This window comes from Ochotona curzoniae, unplaced genomic scaffold (genome assembly GCF_017591425.1).
Source record: "Ochotona curzoniae isolate NIBS_2020 unplaced genomic scaffold, NIBS_Ocur_1.0 contig_1302, whole genome shotgun sequence".
NCBI lineage: Eukaryota > Metazoa > Chordata > Mammalia > Lagomorpha > Ochotonidae > Ochotona > Ochotona curzoniae.
In genome coordinates, this window is record NW_024465035.1 from 251,834 (window position 1) to 275,587 (window position 23,754).

The 23,754-nt window shown below is 44.2% G+C and overlaps 1 protein-coding gene across 5 annotated transcripts in view; it reads right to left on the reverse strand.

The window, feature by feature from the left end:
• Positions 1-23,754, reverse strand: part of ZBTB38 (zinc finger and BTB domain containing 38) — a 125,099-nt gene that overhangs the window by 72,190 nt on the left and 29,155 nt on the right. For 4 of the 5 annotated variants that reach the window (XR_005886212.1, XR_005886213.1, XM_041004108.1 and 1 more), the window contains exons 3-4: positions 19,384-19,449; positions 1,725-2,748 (exon numbers count right to left, since the gene is read on the reverse strand). The gene's annotated coding sequence lies outside the window, so the exon portion shown is untranslated. Of the gene's footprint in view, positions 1-1,724; positions 3,797-19,383; positions 19,450-23,754 lie in introns of those variants that run through there. The other variant, XM_041004096.1, reaches the window with a different exon arrangement.

The following is a 23,754-nucleotide window of genomic DNA, read 5'->3' on the forward strand; positions in this document are numbered from 1 at the left end:
GATCAGCAGTGGTGTTTAATTACAGATGCTAGTTCACTATTTTCTCAAGCATAACTGACAATCAGCTTGACTACTGATACTGTTAATGCTGCCGACACTAAATAAACAGGTATCATTGAGCCAGGGTTCTCATGTTTCCCTTCAGCTTACAGTCTGCTGACTGATACTAGATTCAGAATGTACTCCGTCATTTTAAGTCACAGGCAAGAAGGAAAATGGCTGCCGAACATCACCCTTCCCCCGCAACAGAGGTGTTGTAGGAAGGACATTTCATGGCAAGCCCAGAGCACGGAGTCACTGTGAGATGAACTGTGTTCTGATATCACTGCGCTAGGGAGCAAGACTTCAAGCAGAATATATTAGCTGGCCTCAGAATAACAACCACCACAATAACAGTACAAAACAACAACAGCACCTCTTTAGCCCTTAAGAGATCTAATTTTACAGATAGGGCTTGGGAGTCTTAGCCAAAGCTCTAGAAGAAAGCAGCTCCCGTCACAGTGGTTCTGACTGTCCATGTTCTTTATGTGGGAGCAAACCTTGGGGAGCCTCCTAGCACAGCTACCATTCTGTTCCAGCAAGGCTCCTTCTCTCTGGAGAAATAGGCTTGGAGAGCCCCAAGGTTACCAACAGAGCTCAGGGCAAACCAGAGCATCAGCGTTGTCTGATTCTCAGAATTGCTGAAATTTTTGTATTTCAGCTGGTGAACTCGTGATAATGAAACGACACCTCTGTACACAAACCTTGACCTGCATTCTGGAACCCATTACAAAGGAAACCTTGATTTGGAAAGTATGGAGCACAAAGGAGAGAGAAGGGGAGAAACTGTCATCATGCAAGCTTTTTCTATGGAGTTACACAAGGGCTTGGTTTTTAAGGCTGACAAAACACACTTAAAGCCAGTTCAAATCCTATGTTAGAGGTAAAAAAAAAATCACTAAACTGGTTTTCTTTGAAAAGACATCCTTTTGTTTATCTGTTATTTCATTTTTAAATACTATTTGGTTACCAAGGAAACAGGTTCTGGTCCAGTGTTAGTTTGAAACTAAAATATATTGTAGAAGCTCAGAGGCAAGGATTTATGAAACTATTTTGAAAACTACCAGAATTTGGTTCTTCCAGTTGTATGGTCTGCAATGAACCATTTCAGGGCTTCAGGTTCATTTAGTGAAGCTCTATTTGCTTTTCCAGGGCCATCTATATTTAATATTTCTCCCTTTTAAAATTATATCTCCTCACCCTACCCATTATATGATGTACAATTTGTGTATTTATTCTTGTATACTACTCAAGATTGGTTTTGAAAACATATACATTTTTATCTTTAATATAACACGTTTAAAGACCGCTTTTTAAATTTTAAATATTTTTAATGTTTCTTATTAGGCTTGTTTGTGCTCTTTCAAATTATCTCCAGAAACCCATTTATTTTTAGTTTCTAGCTCAAATGGAGCTGAATCATCACACTTTTCAAAAATTCTTTTGTTGTTTAATGGCGCCACACCTATCATATGTATGGGTTTTTTTTTTAAAGACAGCATCCACTTTTATAGCAGAATCATTTCCTAAATTGATAAATACTGTATATATTTATATAGTATCTGAATAGGAGAGGCTCCCCAATTTAATATCCTCCCCCTGAAAGATTACAGCTCTGTTGTTTACTTTTTATTATAAACATATATTAAATCAATGTTCTGTAAAGCATGCAGACGCCAACCTACCTGAGTGTGGTACTCGATGCAGTGTTAGCATGACAGACACTCAGCCATTTCTACGTAAAGCGATGGAGACCCACTGACTTCTCCGTCTTCTTGTTCACAAGTTTTAGATGCAATTGTCACACTCACGGAAAAATCATACGCTGAACAGCTTGAATGGACTGCGGTCACGAGAACCAAATTTATCAACAGGAAAACAGGGTTGAAGAAAGAAGTTTCTCATCCAAGGTTTCTCTGAGGCTGCAACCAAGGAGGTGGCGTGTTGGATGCTTTTTCCTTCCTCCTCTGAGAGTTCAAAGCTTGGAGCTGACCACTGCAAATGCCACTGTCACAGTTGCCAATAATCAAACCACTTGCACCAGCACTGAAAATACAAACTCGAGAGCCCAAGTTTCTTGCCCACGATGCAGGGCACAAGGATTAAAAATAGATCCCACCTTGTCTCCTACCTGCATAATAAACATGTAAGTTTCAAGTGTTTAATTTGATATTCACATTAATTAACAATACAACATACATTATTTAAAAGACAGCAAATGCAAGAAGAAAGGGGAAATGCCATCTGGTAACAGAGTTTTGTTTTCAGGGTTTGGTGAGGGTGTGTTTTTTTTGGTTTTTTTTTTTTTTTTTGCTTTGTTAGAAAAAAAACGTAAAATTGTATTTTGAATGTGATGAAAAGCAAACATCCAGAAGCAAATGAATTAGAAATGAAAAGTGATGCTGAAATATCTATGGCTGTAATGAGGCAAAAACAAGCCTGCACCACCAGATGATACGGCACACAGAGCGTTTACATACTCACATCTGAAATACTGGGCAACGTATAATGAATTCTCTACACAGCACGCACACAGCTCCAGCACAGCTAATCCTGCCTGCCATCTTAGCTCTCAGGAGCAAGCTACGCACTGCATGCAGTACACGAGCATTAGGGAAAAGCAGGAGGCAAGGGACAGCTCACCTTAAATGCAGTATCTGATTAATGTTGTAAGTGACATTGCATATCAGCCTCAGAGTCGTGCTTCAACTGGGTAGGAGGGAACAAAGAAAAATCATCAACTGGTGATGCAAGCCGAGCCCAATCACTAAACACTGCTTAGCAAACTCCAAATTCTGCACCCAGGCAGTGGAAGGCATTTCATAGACTTAAGCGGGGCCGTTGCACAATGAGTGTGTCCTTCTGCTTCTGCGAATCAGATGATCCTCTTGCTAAGGAAGAAAACGAGCCGCCAGGAACACTGCCGCGTCTTCTTCTCCAAGGAAGCTTGCAATACAGTATGTATCTGCTCTGGGGTGCATGACAGGCTGCCTATCTCATAGAATTTCTTACAACAAAAACCCAAACAAAACTGTTAAGCTACTGCAAAGTGAAGAATCATTCAGATGAAGCCTATAGCATTTGCAGCTCATGTTTCAGTACCCTAAATGGTGACGGCAGGCTTGTAGAAGAACGCATGGTCACTGCCTGTACCGGCGCGGTAACCTTTAACCACAAGCTGCATAATGTATCTGCAGGACCGAACGGCAGAGCCTGCCTCATGCAGAATCACATGAAAAATGTGGATGAATTTTCCTCCCGTTAGGGGCAAAGTAGAATCAGTACAGAAAACTAAATGGATGCTGAGTTCCTCTGGATTGTAGAGCTGTCAAAAACGATAAAAGCTATCTTTAGGATACTGTACTAAATAATACTAAGACTTGCAACAGCATACAGTGTGTGTTCAGCACACAGAAAATGCAAAGTGATTTTTCTTCTTCCCCTCTACACCCCAAAAGCTAAATTGTAAAGCAAGAAACCATTATTAGGAACACCAAATATTATAGATGTTCATGCTGCAAGAGCAGTCCTGTCGTGCTGAGACGCAGGGTTTCTTTGTTTTACTTGGAAGCTTATGTTAGCTATGCTGGCACCACGACACTGACATCAGGAGCTCAGGGCTGGCACTGGCTTCCATCCATTTCATGAGTGAAATGTTGTCTGAGAATTAAATCTCACCTTCTCAAGCATCCAATGTCATGTCTTCCGCCACCCTGCCTCCCTTCCCCCGCTGCTCCCAATTGATGGTTCTTGGTGTCATCAGATGTAACGAACTGGAATCACCTTCGTAGGGATGCCCATACACAATTGTGAGGGTTATTTTTAAAAATAAAAATCCTTCAAGAATTCTTATGCGCTCTTTGTATTCCTTTCTACTAACCCTTGTGCAAGTGTGCATGTGCACGCACACACACACACAGCTGAAATGGCAATGAAATGTTTAACATGTGGAACAAAAAACTGTTGAAAGAGCTGCTTATTCAGGATTTTTAAGAAATGCCTAATAAGCAAATACTGTTTTGCTACAAAACCAGTGTCACCATGTCCCCAAAGAGGAAAACCGCACAGCTTGCTAGAAAAGCATTCTCCAGATCCTGCTGGCAGGTGAAAAGCAGAACAGCATTTCATTTGCTATGCCGTATAAAATTCGACATCTTTTATTTTGAAGCAATTAGATTAGATTATTTTTCACTGTATCTCTTGAACTACAAAAAAAACCCCACACTTCTTTAGATTCTGGACATTGGCTAACATTTTTGTAAAATACTATGAGCCTGATTTTGAATATACAGTATTTATTTTTCTGATCTCTCAAAAACCCTTGATTGTCTATTGCATCACTGAAGATGTTAATGTTAATTAATTTTAGCATGTGCAAAAATGAATAGACATTTTCTGAGGTTGCTGGTTCTCCAGTGCCTCTGTCTTCTACAAGGATTGGTTAAAAATAATCAGGTTAGAAAAACACTCAAGTTTCCCAGGAATCTCTTAAAGGAGAAAAGATATTTGAGTACCTTAACTTAGGCAGTGGGCTTCACAATTGCATGTTTTGCTTCTGGCTTTCATTCTATCTCCTTTCCCAAAACAAAAGTGGTTTTTAGCTTAATATGTGCACAGAGCCAACCCGCCTCTACCCTGCACACTTGAAAGGGTCTGCCAATTGGGTTATCTGAATGAAGGGCTGTACCTGAACTCCCATGCGTCCTATTCTCTTGGGAGCACATCTTTCACACACAACTACTCCTGAAACAAATGAAGCCTTAAAGCAGACACCAGCTCCTGGTGTAACCCCAGTGCTGGAATCCTTGTCCCCACCCCCACATCCCTGCTCTATGAGCTATGGTTAGCACTGACAGCAGCGGGAAATTAGAATGGAGTGTCCTTAGGCCAATTCTTCCTTTGTCATGATGGTTGAGAAGTAGAGAGATGCCCTTGAGGTACAAGGCTCCAATTTAACATCAGTCATCTACAAAGCAGGGTCCTCAGGCTGGGGTCAGTGGGTTACAGTGCACATCCAGACACTGGATGTTCTACGTCTCCTTGTTTGTTGAGATGGTCCTCGTTCATGATCCTTGAGAGCTAGACATTTGGGTTAAAATACTCAGATTATTATAACATAGATTAAGTATACATGGCATGGAATTGGTTCTGGCCACATAGAACTAAGCTACTGCTTCCTGTGCCTGATATAATAAAGAACAGCGGCAAGGACAGGAACGCACAGCAGGCTCCTAGGCAGTGAGTGAGGAGCGTCACAGCCCCTTCGCAGGGAAGGGAGGTGAATGCCAGCGGGTGCCCTCCTGGTTCCAAGCCTCCTTACAGGCTTCTCTGTCCACTTCCTGACAAAACAGAGTAAAGGCCATGTTGGCTTCTTCTTCTTCTACTTTTTTCTTTTCTTTATTTTTAATCCTCTAAAACACCCAGTAAGCAAATGTGGAATGGTTACCAAACTTGCTTGGGCTAAACAATAAGAACCACAGTTGAACATACTCAGAGGCCTGAGCTTGTTTAGACAGACATCTCAACTAGTAAATCCTGTTTTGTACTTTTTAAAAACCGTGCTCACACCTGAACTGCTTACACTCTGCCACCATTACAAGTGGCCAGGGTATGAGATTGGCAGCAATTCAGAACTGTTGAACTATCAAAACCACTTCGGCAGTGCCCTCAGAGGGGTAGGGCTTCTCCCTTTAAATCTCCCTTTCCCATGAATACAGGAAGGAAAAAAAAGAGAGAGAGAGAAAATGTGGAAACAAAACAAAACAAAACAAAAAAACAACTGGCCAGGGTATACATTCATCGATGAGTGTTAAAGATGACATGCTTGGGCCTGGCGTGGTAGCCTAGTGGCTAAAATCCTAGCCTTGAACATGCCAGGATCCCATATGGGCACTGGTTCTAATCCCGGCAACTCCACTTCCCATCCAGTTCCTGCTTGTGGCCTGGGAAGGCAGTTGAGATGGCCCAAAGTCTTGGGACCCTGCACCTGCATAGGAGACCTGGAAGAGACTCCTGGCTTCTGATCAGCCCAGCACTGGCCTTTGTAGTCAGTTGGGGAATGAATCATTGGACAGAAGATCTTCCTTGCTGTATCTCCTCTTCTTTGTATATCTGACTTTGCAATAAAAATAAATAAATATATTTTTTAAAATGACATGCTCTTCATTGACCTCCTCGGGCCCACATGCACCAACCTATGTTCGAAAGACAGATGCCATTCTGCCATGAACATTTCAGATGTTTTCTGCCAGTTCGACAAGTCAAGCACAAAGAACAAAAATAATCTGGTGGGAGGACGGAGTAGGGAAGAGCCGGCAGCGAGAGGCCCGTGCTTTGCTCTGATGAAGGTTCTCATGGCTCACCATCTCCTTGCTCTGCAGGCTGAGCTAATTTTATTTTCAGGACTGAGGGTTAAAGTTAAATTATATAGCTTATGCAAAACAGAGAATTCAAGTATGAACAAAGCTTGATTCTCAATTTTAAAAAATGCCAGAAGAAGCCTTGGTTGATAAACACTTGGATCAGTTAGCACATTTCTTTATGCCATTCACTGGATTAAAAATTACAGCTGGTTTTCTTTGACACCCAAAATAGTCAACATTTATGGGTAAATGTGTTGTCAGGTTAGCTTATTCTAACTGAAATGCTAAAAGCTGAAATGTTTACCAAATAGAGCAGTGTGGTTTAAATTCTGGGAATTTAAAAAGCTTGAACATTTTCTGTGGTTGGTTATTACTTCTGTCTGCATTGTGCTCTGGAAAACAACACCACTGACTTAATCTGTCCACAACTAAAGATGCCCGTGAATCAGGTTTTGGCTAAAATATTTGGGAAAATTCAATGCTACTTTGACTATCTACCTCTCGCTTAGAGTTCTGAGCAGGAACTTCTGCTTTCTGTACTGATCAGCATTAATAGTCCATAATTGCTAACACTTGGGAGAATCTTTTCCTCCTCCTTCTTCTTTACATTACTTAGGTCTAATCCAAGCATCTTACTAGGTGGGCATTATCCTCCATTTTAAGTAAGGAATGAATGGGGATTACTAGTCGCACGAGTAAATAGCACTTAAGATTCAAACCTAAGTTCACTTGATTGCAATGGCTGGGCCTTTTCAATAACCCCCAAAGGACACAACATCTTCCCACATCCACACTCCACCCCTGAAGTTAGTGACCTCTTGTGTACAAAGGCTTGGTAGAGGGGATCCTGGTCATGAGGCAGCAGAATAAAGGCTTGGGGACATGGACATGCCTGAGGAGTCTGAGCTCCAGCTCCTGTACATGATCTCTCGTTCCTACCCACCAATCTGTAAACACTGTCAGAAAGGAGTAGGTTCCTGATGGCGAGGATCGGTCAGGAGGCTGGGGGCCCAAACGTGGGCACCCCTTCTGGGAAGAATGGGAAGGAGCAGGCAGAATGTGAATCGTGTGACTTCCTCTTCTGAACTTTCTTCCTTCCTCTCTTTTTCTTTCTAGATTTGATTATTTAAAAAAAAAAAACCAACCAGATTTATTTCTTTGAAAGGCAGAATTACAGAGATAAATATGGAAAGACAGAGAAAGATCTTTCATTTGCTGGTTCACTCCCCAAATGGCTGAAAAAGCCAGAGCTGGGCTGGTCTGAAGCCAGGAACCAGGAGCTTCTTCCATGTCTCCATGGATGCAGGGGCCCAAGCACCTGGACCATCTTTCACTGCTCTTCCAGACATATCAGCAGGGAGTTAAATTAGAAGTGCGGTAGTCAGGACTCAAGCCAGTGCCCATATGAAATATTGGTGCCCACATGAGATCCAGTGCTTGAAGGTGGTGGCTTTATCCACTGTGCCACAGCCTTGGTCCCTGTTTATTTCACAATCAGTTAGAGAGAGGGGGAGACAGATTCCACGCATTGGTTTATTCATGCCTCAAATGGTCCCAGTAGAGATGGAGCAGTTGGGTCTAGAACTGACATTCATATGGAATGCCAAGATGGCAGGTGGCAGCTTAACCCCCTGTACCAGAGTGCTGGCCTGGAACTGTGTGGTTTTCAACAAGAGAAAAACAAGGTAAATGACAAAGGATTGCAGGAAAGGCTGTAGAGAAGATCATCTTGACACCCTAACCCATTCACATGAGTTCTTCCTGTGGGAGTTTAACAGTGTGGTGACCCTAAAGGTGTTGGCCACCTCATCCTTAATTAAAGATTAGTTCCTGCCTCTGTTTATCATCCATTTGAAACATGACTTTATGTGACGATGGAAAATGAGGGCATCCTTCCAACCTCCTATATAGGCTCCTCTGCTACACCTACTAAAGGAAGAGAGAATAAATCAACTGTCTTCTACCTTTTGCACTGCAAAGCAGATCTTCAACACAAGACAGCTGGACTTCTTTCTGGAGAGACTGGTAATAGGGTTGAAAAGGATGGGTGGGAATATAAAGATGGAGAAGGAAAAACTCCTTCAGATCCATAAGATCCACCTCTTGGGAGAGCATACTCTCCTTATATCTTTCTTCACCCTGGGCAACAAATATTCCCAGTTCTAACCATTCTCTTCTCTCAGATAAATGACTTTGCACTTCAGAGGAGTCACATTTATCCATCTCTTCTCAGCTAGAGTCGCTTACCAAACCTCAGTGAGTCTTTACTCCTATTGGACTGAAAGTAAAAACCACAATAGGTTTTTGTTACACTGAACTATCTACCTTTACTCAAGTCTCTAGCTTGCTTCCTGCCAAATCTGTGTATTTCCCACAATGCTGTGGGCCTTGTCTGTGTATTTCCCACAATGCTGTGGGCCTTGTCTGTGTATTTCCCACAATGCTGTGGGCCTTGTCTGTGTGTTTCCCACAATGCTGTGGGCCTTGTCTGTGTATTTCCCACAATGCTGTGAGTCTTGTTAAACACATACTCTTCCCTGACTCATCAACTGAGCTGGAGCTCTTTCCCCACTCGTTCCACACCAAGAGCATCTTCAGCTTCGAATCATGAAGCTGTGTCCTAAAGAACTTGCTCTAGGAGTAAAGGTGCCGATCCAGGGGTTTGAAACACGCTTGGCATTACTCAAGTAGTTGACTCACTCACCAAGATAAGCCACAAACTTGGTAGTAGACATGTACTTCCCAGGACAAGGAAAGGAAAGGCAGAGGCAGAATTAAGAGTGGCCCAGGAACATCACTGCCTCCGACAGGAACTTGGACATTTTCTCAGACCCTTGTAGGGCCAGGTGCGTCACACAGATTCATAGGATAGTGCTTTAGAAAAAGTCATCTAAACCCCTTGTTGGGAGGGCGGGGAGTCAGAGTGTCACATCTGACTATCCAACAACCAGGAGAAAAGCCACAGTCCTACATCTCTAGTATTTTGTCCTGCATAATTCAACACACTGGCCAAAAAAAAAAGAATCAAAAAACAAAACTGCAGGAGGCATCATTGGGCCACAACCAGTTAGGACACAACTGGAAATACCAGCATCCCATATCAGAGCACTGATTCGAGTTCCAGCTGCTCTGCTTCTCCTATAGCAGTGTGAGCTGCCAGAAGATGGACTGGGTACTTGGACATGGCCCTGTCTTCCATGAAAGAGACCAGAATGCAGTTCCTGGATGCTGCCTTTGGCATGGCCCAGCTCTGGCCATTGGAGTCATTTAGGGGAGCAAACCAGCAGATGGAACCAATCTCTCTCTCACTCTTTCAAATACAGAAATCTTTTTTAAAAAAATTAAGAAGACAAATATATATTTAATAATGGTTATACATGAAGTGAATTAGTGAGTTGATACCAGTATAGGGTGTTTATGATGCTGCTGCCCAGTTAATTGCAGAAGAAAATGTTATGTATGCATGTCACAATTTTTTAAAGCTCACCTAAACATATTTTTAAGCAAAAATTTGGCTGAAATATCACCTGGGACCAGTGTCATTTGAAAAGTCTCAGAGAACCAGGGTTGATTGCTATATTAAGTCAATCAGACTAAGTTTAGCCAGCTGAAGTAGTCTTTATCCTATTTGGTTTGCAAAGAAAAATCTCATGAGTTAGCAGAACAGCTAAAAATAAAGCTGCAGGTTTCATTTTCCATTGTTCAGTATGGTTTTGAAACCAGAAGGTGCAAAACCAGGAGATTCACCAACGCCTACAGAAAGTAAACAATTCAAATTTTTGTCTTTGTAGCACACTGTGCTGATTGCCAACTCACAACCAGACCTGAGGTACCCTCACCGTGGACCCTCAAAACATCCTATCCATGAAGGAACAGCAGGAAGCTGGGGGCTGCAGCCAGTCCTAGGGGGTGGCTGGTGTGTGCGTGTACTGTCACATCCGGACAGGATACCACACAGGCTTCAGCTCAGATGCTCAGCCTTCACTTCTGATGATGCCGTGGACCCCTCTGCAGAGCAGTGCAGTCAGTAAGCTCAATGGTCATCAAGATGGTGCTCAGACGGTAGATAGCAAAATGAGTTTCCTTTGACCTAAACGCCTTTGACCTTGAGCAGTACCATTCAGCAAATCGGCAGCTGCTGATAAATTTCATTGCAAAACTGTGTTTCCAGGCCAAGACTGGCAGGAAAGGTGTTTGCCAGAGGGGTCCGTGCTCCCCAAGGCAGGCAGCCATCACACACTGTAGCTTCATTGTGACCCCAGGCTTCCAGGGGAGTCTTGGGGGTAGATCTAGAGTGGCACTGTTCAAAGCAAGCCCTCAGATGAATGAGACTGAAAAGAGATGTGTGGGCAATAGGGGCCTGCTCACAGCTGCAGCGCTGGAGCTCAGCTTCCATCAGAGCTGGACTGACTGGGAAAAGCACAGGGCGAGGCCAAGGCCACAAGCATGCTGTTGAAGGCCTAACCACCAATCAGAAGGTAATCATCGAAGAGAAGTGGGTGACAACCCCTTCCCAGGGATGCGGAACACCCCTGCCCTTCTTTGAAACTTATTTTAAAAAGTTGGTTTTCGTAATTTTTCTTTCAGGCAGGGTAAGATTTGTGAGAAAGTACAAAAACATTATCTTAGTGCAAACTTTCCATGTGTGTGTCCTCACAGTTCTGTAAATGTTATCCCATATAGAGACTGAATAAGCACCATCACAAACAGGACATAGAACTTGTTCATCACCCCTACTCTGTGTTCTGACTCACCCTGCTCCCTACTCTAAAACCAGGCAATCACTTGTTCTCTGTCATTTTGAGAATGGCCTATAAATGGAAAACAATAGTAGATAACCCCTTGAGACTGACTCTTTCACCCAGCACAATACCCTTGTGTTCTGTTCAAATGGTATGTGAATAGTGTGTACTTTTTTATTGCTCAATAGTATTCCTGGGTGAGGACTTGCTATATAGTTTCCTATCCATCAGCCAGCTGAAAGACATCTGGCTAACTTTCAGTTTTTAGTATTACCCATAAGGCTTCGGTGAACATTTATGTACAGGTTACATTTATACCCAGGTGTAAACACTTAAGAGTGGGATTGCTGGGTCACGCCATGTTTATATCCTGAACTTTATACGACACCACCAAGCTGTTTATGACAGTGATAGCAGTATTTCCAGGCCCATCAACCATGTATATGAGATTCAACTTTTCCATGTTGGCCAATGTTTGGTTTATCAGTCCACTATAGTTCAGCCAGTCTGATAGGTGAATATGGACTCCTTTTGATGGTCCACAGATGACAGCAATAAAGTCTGTGGTTTTCTGAGCTTGGATATCTTTCACTGTCTGACTTTCCTTATAATTAATTATCCACAGAAAAGTCTGGGCTACAAGGCCTATAGATAATGGAAAATGGGTTGCTCTTTCTAGACACAAGATTGTTACTGAGTGGTGGGACATTTCCATCTGGGCATGCAAGGCCTCTATGAGGCAGTGCTGCTTGGACCAGCAGGCCAACCAGGTCCCAGCAGCACACCCAGGCATGGAGTACGAGAGGTGACAGCTTTGATTAGAGACCATGTGATGCATTCTATTCTTAAGGTTAGCTACTAGCACAGTATGAAAGGAAGTTAGGGATGGCGTTGACACCGGTGAGTGGAGACACCAATGACATTTGTCAAATCTCAGGGACCCCTGAGCACTTTCTGCCAACCTTCCTATTTTGTGACCACTCACGACTCTCCAGCAGCATGTGCTCCCTTATCCAGACGTCATGGAGCTCTGATTTCTACCTCCCAGGGTCTGGAGGCCCACAGGTCTTACCATCCCACAGATCTTGTTGGCCTAGGGACTCAGGTTGTGGAAGCAACTAGAAACTGAATCTAGGTGCCTCAGGGCATCAAGGAGACGAGCCTTGCCCAGGACGGACATTCCAGTGAGGACCGGAACTGCCCCAGCAGCTCCCTCCATCTGTTGCACCTCTGCTTTTTGAGAGATGGGGTCGTAGACACCACCAAAAACCATCCTCACCATGCAGGGCCACACATTTGGAGCAGGAGATTGTGGATGCAGAAGGGAGGAAACCAGGAAATGACAGCAGCAGTGAAAATGGGCGGGCAGACAAGTCCTCTGATGTCTATGCTCGCAGGGTGCTCCTGTAGTGTTTGTCTCTTGTTTCACAGCAGGTGCTGTCACGGGGAGTGACAGAGATTTAGGAATAAAGGAAAAGAAGTAATTTACAGAATTTGACCATGGAAAGGGGACTGTTGGGAGCGAAGCAGCTGGTGGAGGCAGAACTTGAGAGTCAAATGAGGCAGTTGGTGGCTCTTCAACAGCTGAGGTGGTAAAACAGGAGGAAGCAGGGCAGTCAGATTCTATCAGGTGATGGGTGGGTGTGGTCTGATGACTTTCAGCAGGGTCTTCGAGCTGGATGGACAGTCACACTTCCTCTCAGGTGTGAGAATGAAAACAATCTGGTTGTTGTTTGTTCCCTGTGTTCTCTGTGAGGATTGTTTTTAATGTTGTTTTCTACATTTCCATTTCTAGGCCCTTCCTCTCTGGCCAACCGCTCCTCCTCACCTGCTGACTCTGAAGGGCAGGCACTGCTTGGGGAACTGCCTTCCTGACTGTGAAGCTAAACAAGAACACTGGTCCTGGAGGTGGGATACACAGAACTTCCCCTCTGGGACCTTCTCTTCTTTACAACCCATTCCTGCCCTTGACTTAGAATTCTGACCCTTTTTTGCCGCCTTGGGTTCTGGCTCCAGACCACTCCTCTGCTCTTGGGTCTAGGTCTCCTGGTGCCCCTGTGTGGCTGCCTTACGTTCCCTCGCATTTTTGCTTCAGTGTTGTTGCCTCAGAGTCCAGGTGCATGAGATCCGACTTCGCTAGATGACCAAGATGGGCACCTGGGCCTCCTCTCTTGAGAAATGACTATCAGAAGACAGTTCCCCAGCTGGGACAGCAGTTTGCTTTAGCAGTCAGTCCTCTCACTGGTGCCTTTTCTTTGTTACCTAGAGTGTGGGTGTCTTAGGCTTTTGTCGAGCTCAACCGCAGTCACTCGATCTCTGAGTGACCACCAAGAAGCAAATGAACCCTTCTGGGCTTGTGTGGTTTCATACTTACAGTAAAGCTTCCTGACTCCGCAGTAGGTGCTTTTTCCTATACCACCATCGTTAAGGGAAAACATAACATTCAGAAGCTGAACGGAAGCTGTAAGCTTTATTCTGCTTTAGCTGTTACTAGTTAAAGGGTTCTCTTCTTCTGCCTAACTGACGTTTGCCAAATGCTTATCTATGGATTGAGTGCATCATGCCAACAGTTCCCAGGTATTAATGGCACAGCCATTGGCACAGTGGCCACAAATGTTAGGGTGCCTGTGTCCTGTTTTGGAGATCCAGCCCCACTCCTGATTCCAGCTTCCTGCTAATGTCCACCCTGGGAGGCAGCAGAGTACAGCCTAAGTGGTTGGCTCCCTGAGGCCCTTATGGGAGGCTCACACTGAGTTCCCAGCTTGGACTTTGGTCAGGCCCATTTCTAATTGCTTTAGTCACCCATGGAATGAGCCAGTGGGTGTGAAATCTCTCCCTGCTCCTTTCCTCCTGCCCTCCCTCCTCTGGTTGACAAATGAATAAAAATTAAAATTAAAATCACCAACTTTAAAAAATTGATAAGGTGATTTAAAATGCTTATTCCTAGGACCCTCTTCAGAACCTCTGATGCCACAAGGCCTGGGAGCAAGCATTGTTCATACATGAAACTGAAGATCAAGGTTTTCAAACAGACGTTGATAGCCTCCTAGAAGATAGTTCAGTGGCAAGCATTAAGCACTTTAGAAACAGTTCATTGGGGGATGGATATTTGGTATCTTTTTTTTTTTTGTAATTTTATGACACAGTTTCATAGGCTGTAGGATTCCCCCAACCACTCCAAAAAGCCCTCCCCCTGGTATAGTTATTAAGGTACTATCTGAGATACCCACATCCTACATCAGAATATTGGGTTCAAGCCCTGGTTCTGTGCATCCTGTATCAGAACGCCTACATTCAGCCAGCTACTATATGCTTTTGAACCAGCTCCCTGATAATGCCTAGGGAAGGCAGGAGATGATGGCTGATCCTTGTCCCCTGCCACCCATATGGGATACTAAGATAGAACTCCTGGTTTCTGCCTCATATCTGGCTATTGCAAATACTTGGGAAGTGAACCATCAGATGGAAGATGCCTCTCTTTCACACAAAATAAATAAATCTTTAAAACAAAACTCATGTTTTCAGAGACTTTCAGTCAACCGAAAAAATGTTTACAACCTAATGTTAAGTAGGGCAAAGGAAAAAAAACATAAAAAATACCAAATCATTGTTACTGAAAGAAGACAGCATACACAGGAAAAACTGGAAATACTATATCAAATTGTGAATATTGGGGCCAGCATAATGGTACAGTACGTTATGCCACCGTCTGTGGTGCCAGCAACCCAGAAGGGCACTGGTTCAATTCCCAACTGCTCCACTTCTGATCCAGCTCCTTGCTAATGCCCTTGGGAAAGTGGTAGAAGATGGCCCAATTATGGGGCCTTGGCACTCACATGGGAGAACCAGGAGAATCATATGGGAGGCGCATGGCTCTTGGCTTTGGTCTGGCTCACCCTCGGGTGTTGTGGCCATTTCTGGGAGTGAGCCAGCACATGGAAGATGTCTGTCTCTGCCTCTGCCTCTCTCTTTGTAACTCTTTTTAAAAATATGTTCCTCTTTTACTGTGACTTGGTTGTTGACTTAGCAGTGATGTTTATTTCTTACTTAGTATTTGTATGTTTTCCAGATTTTATTCAGTGACTTGTTTTGATTGTTTTATTTGAAAAAAAAAAAGATAAATATTTGAAAAGGAATTTATCACCCATCATGTGAACCAGAGGGTCAGCCACCGCCTGGCTTCTGCTGGACGCCTCAAGACAAGAGCCACAGTCCTGGGGCAACAGTAGCTTCTCTCCTTTTTTTTTAAAACAGGCTAATGCTAAGGCTTCCTTGAGGAATTCATTCATTTTATTTTTACTTTTATTTTTAATCAAAAGAGACAAACACAACACACAAAATCAGAGATATCCCATCTAACAACTAAGGGTGGGCCAAGGCGGGCATCAGACATTCTCCGTGGGTCTGCCACACGCTGCCTCTCAGGGCACACAGTAGATGCAGCTGGGTCAGAAGCTCGGGACCTGAGACTGGAACCAGACACTCCAGTCTTAAGCAGGGATCTAAGCTGCTGTGCCAAACATTCACCCCTTGAGTTCAGACTGAAATTACTTCTTTGGTGAAATACCTTGGTATAGGTGATGCCAAAGAATGTATGTCAATAGAAAAGTCCATTTTATTAAACACTATTTTCCTGCTACATTTTGAGAATGACAACCTGTAGGGCCTGGAACATGGAGGGCAGTTTCCAGTTAACGTGGCATCTTTATTTTCTTGGGCTAACTGCTCTTTCCTGCCTCAAAATTACCCTCAGTCTCACTCCTCCTATAACACTAAATAGATGGCAGCTAGACAATAGCCACGCCCAGGGCATTTGCTGAGTTCCCAGGCACCAGGAGCCCAAAAGAAAGCCAGGAACCACCTTTTCATAGAGAAGTGACCTATCCAACCTCCCTCAAAGGTTTCAGGGAATTCTGCTCAAGCATCTCTGAGTAAGATTAGAAGTTAGGTCTCTGGCCTAGAATAATTCATCATTCCTTCTAAAAGGCCTCAATTCTTTTAAAAAGATTATTTATTTATTTGAAAAGTCAGAATTACAGAGAGAGAGAGGGGAGAGAGAGAGAGAGGGAGCCTCCACTCATTCTTTCATTCCCCAGGTGGCTGTACCAGCCTGGGCTAGATGAGGCCAAAGCCAGCAGTCAGGAGCTTCTTCCAGGTTTCCCACATGGGAAGCAGAAGCCCAAACACTTGGGCCATATTGCAGTGCTTTTCCCAGGCCTGTAGCAGGGAGCTGCATCAAAACCAGCATCACAAGCCTTACATGCCACAACACCAGCCCCTGGCTTCATAAATCTTTACACTATACACTTTGGCCGGTTAGAAATGGTGTCACAGACAAAATTTTTTCTAAAAGAATCAGGACAAAAGAGGTATCAAAAATCCAAAACACCTATATTGACTATAATTATGGGAATTATTTTCATCAACACTTTGCCTTGACATGCACTTTTCTAATGTGCTTAAGTCATTTTGTTCATGTCACTGTACTTATTCTGACAGTCTCATCATTACATTTCTTTAAAATGCCATTGGGAAGGTGGAAGGAAGTATTAAAGTTCGGATGAAAACCAGAGACTTCTTGAGTTAAAAGCAAAACCCTGTGTTTTCAATGTGGTATTTTCCAAGTTGGTTCTTGACAAGGAATTAGGGGATTTTAGCATGAGAAATTACAAAACCTTCTTAGTATGAATGTTTAACTTTGGCGAATGTGACATAGATCATTGCAAAATACCCCAAAAGGAGTAAGACAATGTTCACATGCTGACCTGGGGTACAAGGGAGTGGCATTTGCGAGCTAAGTCTGTTATAAGACTTCTGGGGCCAAACAACCAACTGGTCTAGGTGCAGCCCATGTGGCATGGCTGTGTATCAACCACACTTCCTTGTTGTGGACAAACAATACCAGGTTCTGGATATTTAGATGACCTGAGATCTGAAAAGACTGCAGTGTCTCTAATTTGTAGCATACCTCTGACGTGTTATTAAAATTGAAAATGAAATTATAAAATTAAGGTTAAGAAAGATTAGTTAAGTCTAACATTTCCCATCATATCTACTTGGATGCTTTCTTGTTGAACATACAAAGAGCTACAAAATGTCTTTTTGCCCTGCTTTGCTTGCATCACCTGTAAGACTATGTTAAAGTAATCAAGTGATCATGGTCAGCCACAGCTTTCTTTCAAATACCAAGTACTGACCCTAGTGGAACTCTGCATATGTGATCTGCTGGTCACATATCTCTCCCATCATACTATGCAGCTAGAAATTGGAAACAAGAGGTTGGTCCCTTCCCACAACCCAACACCACTCATCAGCTCTCTCACACCTAGTTCCCTGAGAAGTCATTATCTGATGGCAGTTGAAATTAACAGCCTCCTGTGAATTGATTCTGATACCTTCTCTACTGGTAGCTTCTGGTCTTCCCCTCACTTCAGACTCAGCTAAATTTGGACTTCCAGCAACAAATGGTGTATGCTGGACCGACCCCAGTTTCTGAGATCTGGAATTGGTCCTCAGTCACTCCTCGGGCTGCACCCTTTCTGCAGATGCTGTTTGCACCTGCCTCTAGCTTCACTGGTGCAGCCAGTTTCTAGCTCAGCAGACATTCACAGTTTTGAAAAACTCAAGAAGACAGACTTTCGAGGTCAAAGTGTTTTTGAAATGGATTAGGTTTCTATTCTATTGCACTCCTCTCCAGCCCTCTCTTGAAGTCAGGGGACTGGACGCCTGCTAGGCAGCAGTAGCAGCACAGCAAGCCTGGCATCAGGTATTGTGACCAGGAATCTGAGTTGCTGTGGCACATTGTCTGATAACAGGCCTTCTCATACAACGGACACTACACGGCCTAGAGGCTGTGGATGTGGGTGCCACAAGTGGCCAGTGCAGGGGTCAAAGTTAGTTAGAAGCCAAAATGTTTAGCCAGATAGTGATGACAAAGCTGGAGGCACAGATGTCAACTGGTTTGGGCACACTTTCTTTTTTTAATTTAAGGTATTTAAATGAGGGGCATCACAAAACATTCACCATATGGTTTCTGATGTTTGTTTACCAGAAAGCAGAATACTACAACCAAACCAATCAGGGTTGAAAGATTACATAAAATATAAAACTAGAATAGGGTCTCTCAAACAGGGTTTATAACTTCACTATTCATCATTTCATTATGTTTTAAGATTTCTCCTAAATGGAAATTATAATGATATATCAAATCTTTTGGGTGTATTGTTACCATCCCCACCTTGCATATTTCTTGTCTATTCCCAATGTCTAATAACTTGATTGAAACATTTTTCCTGAGTCAAGCATTTTTTCCCCAATTAAAGTGTCCCAAGACCTGGGGCAAATCAGGCTGCATAGCCTCCCAAACCTTCTAGAAACGAGGTAAGAGATAAGAAAACCATAAGTTTTCTGACAGATCACCGGGAATATAGTTGTTGAATTATTTTGCACAATTTCAGCTAGAACCATAGATCCTCGAGCAAGACACCAAGTTGAAACAAGCCTGTACTAAGAGAACCTGGGGGGAAATCAGGGGAAAGGTGTCGTTCCTGCCTGTGACGGCAGGATAGTGTCAATCACCACTCTTAACCAACAAAGCCAGAGTTATCTCTGGGTGTCAGAGAATTCTAAGTGTACTTCTCTTGTTGCTTCATTCTTCAACTTTATCTTTGAATATCTGCAAGTTCCTCCATATACTATGACAGAATTCTCTCTCTTCTCTGGATAGTCCCTAGGAAGTGGCTGTTCCGCTAAATACTACATTTCCCAGGACTCTTTATGGTTTGTTCTGGGCACATGACTGTGTTTTAGCTAATGGAATGTGAGTAAAAGTGATCCATACCACTGAAAGGCCCAGCCCATATAAATCTCCCTGTGTACATTTTTGCTTACTTCTTCTATAGTGTAATGGAGATACTTCCAGAGTACCTTGGAAAATACATGTTGCAAAAGCCTTTTTAAACATGGGAATATGAATGAACATGAACTCTTATTTAACATGAGAGTTGTCCCAATGACCCACATGAGCAAGAAATAAACTTCTATTGTGTTTGAATCACTACAAATTTTGTTTTGTGTTCTAGCACAGAAATTAGCCTATCTTAATGTGTATTCTCGTTGGTTCATTGTTATCATGTGCAGAAGTCTCTGTATCCTTTCTCCTTTAAATCCAGACACTAAACAGAAAAAAAAAAAAACAACAGGTTTAAATTTATGCAGTCATTATGGACAAGCAAACTCACCAATCAGTGGTCACAGCATCCAGAAGAGCAGCTCAGCAGAGTCTCCCTCCAAGTCAGCCTGTTTGACTAGAATAAAACAAGAGTAAAGCATGAGAACTGCCAAGACACATATATTGACAGTGATGGTTCATTTCCAAAGGGTACTGTCAGCTCACACAAGAATTCAGCTCTGTTTTCCAGTAATGAAAAAGCTTCCCAATGACCCTGAAAAATAATTTAAATTATACATGTACCCCAATCATTTTAAGTAAAATTTATGAAGAATAGATCTATTTGGCTGTGTAAGCCAGAAGGGCACTTTCATGCTGACTCGAATTGACTCTGGAGGCAGGAAAGTCAGTGTGTAATTTCTATGATCATGTGCTGTTCACTTCTAATGCACACCATAACACTTATCTATTTATTTAACAAACAATTTCCTTGGGTAGGAATTTCCAGAACTTGTACAATTACAGGCTATGTAAAGCACTGAGAGATTTAAAATAAAGTGGAAACAGATACATGATAATGTGCCTTTGTGTTTAATGCCATCCCAGATGTGCCAGTACAAGCAGGAACAGAAATAAAGAGGAGATAAGGCACAGCGGGAACATCTAGAACCCTGCTTTGCCATGGCAGTCAGTCCGCATGCACCCTGCTTCTTCCACCAGGTTCAACCATGAAAGTATCACTGGACTGGGGAGACAGGAGACAACACATGTTTGTCGCAAACAGTTGTATTGATGTGCTTGTTTGGTGTTAAGATTCAGGAAGCAAGCAATCTGAACGCTGAACACTCCAGCGGTTCGAAACAGAGTTTTCAGCCAGAGAGCCCAGAGTTTTCAGCAGACAGGCCCTTCTCCTTGGGGTTTCCGTCTCAGTAATTGTGTGTTTGCGTGACCTCATAAGGTGAGTGAGACATCAGATCCCTTTGGGACTGCATTTTGAGGGTCTCCTAGATGCAGTACCCACAGCCAAGCCCAGGTGTCAGGGGTCAAGATGGCAACGTGTGTGGGGGCTCGGAGAGCCCTTCACTTACGCACAGGTGCGGCTCTCCGAGGGCACCCAGCTGGCTGGGCTGGACAGCTGCCACCGGCTCGACCGTGGGCTTCAGTGCTTGTCCACATCTGCTCCACATGTTTTTCTGATGATGTCACCCATCCTGACTTGCATATTTAAAAGTTTATCTACAAGTTCACCCTTCCGTGAGGCTGGGAGAGAAAGAAGCCAAGGTGTGCAGTTGTTGGGGAGGCCGAGAGGGGTGAAAGGCCGGTGCCTTCTGATTTTGAGATTTGCTGCAGCTGCAAGGGCCACGCCCCAGCCAGCTTCCTGGCTGTAGACAGAGGCCAGTGGCTGGGCGTGGTGACGTCAGGGCCAGGCCTGAGTCATCACCAGAGGCCTGGCTGCCCTGCACTCCGAAGGGGACAAAAGGAACCTTTGATGACCAGACTGCTCACACTGACCACCTCTCACCCAGTGGTCAGTGTGAACAGCAGGCCCAAGCACATTGCTGCCTTGTTCCCATCCCCAACCGTTGTCCCACGGCAGGAACTATTCCTACAGATTCACAAAGCCTGCTAAAAGGACAGCAGTCTCCTGAACTGCGGGGCATGGCCACAGTCCGGAAAGAGAAACAAGAGGGGACGGCAGTGGCAGGGGGAGGCGGGGAGCGCATCTTCTTCTGCAGGTCAGTGCCTCCCTGGGACCTCTCACTCCCCTCACCGTCTCCCTCCTTCCTGAGGAGCCCACCATACGAGGGAGTGGCAGGTGCACCAGCGACAGAGGAAGGCTGTGCCATTGCCAACCGAAGGCAGCATTTTGTGTCTGTGCTCCTCTGTCTGCGTGCCTACTGCGTGTCTACTCCGCTTCCAGGCTGCAGTGATGGGCTGGCTCTTCCTGGATTTCAGAGGGCACCATACTTTAAGAAGGCTATTTATATCCCAGTGCTGGGAGTGTGGCTCAGAAAACACATGATGAATATTTTAAAATGAAATAGAGAGGCCGGAGTTGTGGTGTATGGGGTCAGACTGCTTGCCTGTAGTGCTGATATGGGTGCCTGCATAAAGTTCTGGCTGCTCCACTTTTAGTCCAGCTCCCACTAATATGCCTGGGAAAGCAGAAGATGCTCCACATGCCTGGGCTCTGCATCCATGTGGGAAACCCCGTGAAGTCCCCAGGCTTCTGGCTTTAGCCTGGCCTGGTCCTGCCTATTGTGGCCATTTGGGGAGTGAGCCAGCAGAGATGGAAGATTCTGTCCTCTTTCTATAAATTTGCCTTTCAAATAAATTGATAAACCTTTTAAAATGATATGAAATAGCAGAGCACAAATACTAAATACTTACAAAGAATGCTCAAGTCTTTGTCTTAGTACTTTACGAAGATTAATTCGTTTATTGGTGTTGTCATGAGGGAAGGTACTATTATTCCCAGAGATGAAGAAACGGATGTTCAGAGAGGTTCAGACACTTCCCCAAAGCTTCTCAGCTAGTTAGTGGCAGAGCCTGAATCACTGCTCTCAGAGCCTATGCTCTTACTCATGTACTAAGAGGCTGGAATGAATGCAGGAATCTTGACCAAGGGTATCCTGCCCAGGATAAAGACAGACTTGAAACAAATGCTACAAGAAAATCCTGGACATCAGGGATGTTATGTGTGGATTATCTGATGCATCTATACACAGCCGGAGGCGGGTCTGCTATTACATCAAGTGGAGATGAGGGGCCAAGGGAGGCTGCTGGAGGCAGATCTGCAGTATAGTGGAACCACAATGTAGAGACACCCCAGAGAGGGCCAAGTCCAGGCTTGTCCTTGCTGTCTCCTGCCTGACAGGTGTGCATGTGAAGGTCAGTGACGTGAGAGAGGTGGTGCTGGGACCAATACGAGGGCCAAAGGGAAGAGATGTGACCCAGTGTGCAGGACAAGACCGGGAGGAGTTGGAGCTGCGTGGTGCTTTCAGAGTACCAGGAGGGGCTGCTCGGCTGGACCTGACTGTGCAGTCATGTACTGCTCTGCAGCAGTTTCCTATCAGGAGAGGGTTCTGGCCATGGCTGAAGCAAAGGCCAAGGGGGGGGGGGGGGAAGAAGAGAACATCCATGGGCTGGGTGTCTGGGCCTGGGGTAAGGCTGACCTTTGCAGTTTCTCGTGATTCACTTAGGGTTAATGTCTCTTTCCTGTGGAAGGTTTGGGAATACTGGTGGCCTTCTCAGTATGCTGCCCATCATTTTCCTTCCTTCTGTGGCATGGGTACCTCTCACCAGAGAGCAGGAATCTGCCTTTGATGGCTAGGGACACTGCATGGTTTCCTGTGTTCCTAGTAACTATGCCAGCTGCTGCTCAGGAATTCTACTTGTTCTGGGGTGGGAGGGTTCCCAATGCCCAGGCAGGTGTAAGTAAGGGGGTGAACGTCAGAAGGGTTTTTAATCCTGGCAGCACTAACAAATGATCAGGTTCACTGTTGACATCTCCCGAGAGCCCTGACCTTGGCTGAGGAAAACGCTCTAAGTTCCAGGCATTTTTGGCAGAAGGCTTGTTTATTCTTTTCTGCCCTCTCCACAGAAAATGCCTTTGGGCACCTCCCTGCTCTGTTTCCCCAAGCTTGGGTGGTGGCCTTGCTTGCTTTATGGACACAGGAATTCACAGCTCTAACAAGCTGCAGAGAGGCTGCTTGTTCTTCACTGATAATGTGTGGAGACAAAGCAAGGAAAGAAGCAGAAATGAGCGTCAGGAAGCTGAAGGGAGAGGCAGATCCTTGCATTACCTGCTGCATGTCGACAGGGCCAGTGAGGGTAAAAGCTGGGACCTGGGCAAACCAGGTGCTTGCAGCTCTGGAAACCCAGTACAATGACACCGCTGCATCGCCACCTCATCCCACACATACCTGTCTTTGCTACAATAACTGCAGCTATGTCCTGGTTACTAAAATAACACCAAAACTTTTATGAGTTCAAGGGATTACTTGGAAGTTTTGTCTCTATTTGCTGCCTCCAACTTCTCTGATTTCATTCATTCTATTTGAATTCTTAAGCTTTAATCTATAGACCATAAAGTTCAGTGAAAATGCAGAATAAATTTTTAGCATACAATTGTCTGACACATAATTTATTTTTGCATTTTGTCCCTCTGAGCCATCACTTCTCATTGTACACACACCCTAGCCCTAAGCAACCACTCAGTGACATTCTGTCACCATCCATTTGCCTCTCCTGGACTTTTCCAACAATGGAATGAGCCAACAAAGTCTCCTATGTCTGCCTTCTTTCACTTAGTATAATGGTTTCAAGATCATTCTTGTGGCACAATACTTTTGTGCTTTTCTTTATTATACCCAAACGATATTCTGCTGTGTTTTTCCATACTTCAGTTGATGGATTTCTGAGTTGTTTTCAGTTTTTG